This window comes from Dipodomys spectabilis, unplaced genomic scaffold (assembly GCF_019054845.1).
Source record: "Dipodomys spectabilis isolate Male_0828 unplaced genomic scaffold, ASM1905484v1 ptg000115l, whole genome shotgun sequence".
Classification (NCBI taxonomy): domain Eukaryota; kingdom Metazoa; phylum Chordata; class Mammalia; order Rodentia; family Heteromyidae; genus Dipodomys; species Dipodomys spectabilis.
The window spans coordinates 12,458,354-12,460,795 of record NW_024870792.1 but is presented as its reverse complement, the minus strand read 5'-3'; the positions used below and the strand labels follow the sequence as shown (position 1 = coordinate 12,460,795).

The following is a 2,442-nucleotide window of genomic DNA, read 5'->3' as shown; positions in this document are numbered from 1 at the left end:
CAAGAATGTACTGCTCTAGATCCTTTTCTGGCAATCTAGCTGAGCAACCATTTTTGTTTTGGAAGCAATGTGAATAAAAGCTGTTGTGCTAGGAAAATCTATGCTCAAACCCATACTCCACCGGATACTATATGTATTAACCAAAGCAACATACTTGTTACTTGATATCATTGTTAGTTATAAATATGAACAAATTCTTTATGTTTTTATGGTTCTAATTAGTAAATGATAGGCAGATATTACTGTCTTCCATTTTCTCTACCCCTATGCCAGCTGTGAATATATCTCAGATTCTTTGACTTGGCTTCCAGCACTATGACAAACTGACGAATATGTCTAATTCCGTAGTTAGCCAGTATAACATCCAGAGTTTTATTGCCTTATGGTATTGATCAATTGGTTGATTTAAAACTACTTTATAGCAATGCATGCTATAACTATGTCAACAACTGTGCTAGGTGCTTGGGATCTAGATATAACCAGAATGAAATGAACTTGGCTCTTGCACTCAAAAGCTGTGGGGCTAGAAGCATAAATCGAGTGGTAGGACACCTGCCAATAAACATAAAATGTCACATAGTGAGTCTTGGATTTAAAATAAAAAGAAGGCTTGTGGAACACTAGGGAAGATGGAGATAGGTTTTTGTTATGAGAAGGGAAATGATTCATTTTATTAACAAATACAAGAACTAACCTAGAATGAAGGCAGTAAGGATTTTCTTAATAAGTAACATTCAAGTAGAGATCTTTGAGGATTTCCTTTATTTATTTTATCTTATTTTATTTTTGCTTGTCCTAGAGCTTGAACTCAGGAGACTGTCCCTGAGCCTCTTTGTGCCCAAGGCACCACTTCTGGCTTTTTGAGTAGTTTATTGGAGATAAGAATTTCAAGGATGTTTCTGCCTGACTTTGGACCATAATCCTCAGACATCAGCCTCCTAACCATGGTCCTCAGATCTCAGCCTCCTGAGTAGCTAGGATTACAGGCGTGAACCACCAGCACCCAACTTTGAGCATTTCTTAATAGAGTCTTTGTCAATTTAATTGATACAACTCTTCCTGATAAGGAATGCCCTAAGTTCCATGAAAATTTAGCTAGCTTGGAATCCATTGACCACTAAATCTCTGATGTTGCTTTGCTTCATCCTAAAATTTGATTCTAGTCCTGGAATACAATGATAATACCCCTTGTCATTTCCACTTTTACTCTAAATATGTATTTCTGCTACATCTTCTTAGGAATGAGCACCTGTGAACTTCATGTGAAGACTGTGCTAACTCGAATTAAAGATACCATTCTTTTACCTCTGTTTCTCTACAGTTTACTTTCCACTACTGATTATCATCTCACCACTAATCAGAGACAGTAAAAGGAAAGAAGATTAATTTCATAAACTTTAAGTTGTTACATTCACATATCCAGATCTTAATACCTGGATGATTTTCTATATAGGAGAAAGTAAGAAGTATGTATATAAGCATGTAAAATTAACTAACAAAATTAAATTAATTTCTTGAAAGCTTTGGAGAAAGTAGAAATCCACAGAACATTCATCAACATAATAAAGCTGTATATGACAACACCACAACTAGCATTATACTTAATGGTGAAAAGTTAAATCCATTTCCTCTAAAATTAGGAACAAGACTAGGATGTCTGCTCTCTCCACTACTCTTCAATATAATTTGGAATTCCTAGCCAGAGCAATAAGGCAAGTGACACACATAAAAGAGATCCAAAGAGGGGAGAAGAATAAAATTCTGTCTCTTTGCAGATGACATGATCCTGTATTTAAAGAACCCCATGGCCTCCTCTCCCAAGTTATTTGAGCTGATCCAAAACTGGCAAAGCAGCAGGGTATAAAATTAACCCACAAAAACCAATAGCTTGATCCTTTTCCAGTTCGTAAGCGTGATGATTGGGTTCTCACGCACTTGCCTGACATGTGCTTCCTTCTAAACCTTGTTACCACTTGGGCACATTACCCATCTGACGTGAAAAAAAAATCAATAGCTTTTCTTTGTGCCAACAATGAGAATAGGCTGAAATCAGAAAAGCAATTCCACTAATAGCCTCAAACAAAAAAATACCTGGGAATTAACTAAGTTAAGTTAAGGCAAAGTAAATAACAAAATGATAGGACAAAGGTAAACAAATGTAACATCAATACTTGGGAGACACTATATTGGAATTTTACAACTTGGTAGGAAGAAGAGAGTCCAGGGGGAGGGAAAGTGGGAGAAAACAAAGGAGGGGGTAATACTGTTTAACAAGAAATGTACTCACCACCTTACTTATGTAACTGTAACCCCTCTGTATATTACCTTCACAATAAAATAAACATTTTTTAAAAATAAATTAATTTCTAACTGAAATGAAGACAGGTTCTAGTCTCATTTATAAAACCTGGCCACAAGTACTCTAAATTATGAACATTACCT

The 2,442-nt window shown here is 35.7% G+C and overlaps 1 non-coding gene across 1 annotated transcript; it reads left to right on the top strand.

Moving 5' to 3' along the window:
- The first annotated feature begins 1,891 nt into the window (after positions 1-1,891).
- On the top strand, positions 1,892-1,996 carry LOC122115081. The gene has a single exon (XR_006148694.1). It is a non-coding gene; the product is annotated as a small nucleolar RNA U13 (small nucleolar RNA).
- Positions 1,997-2,442: the final 446 nt, after the last annotated feature.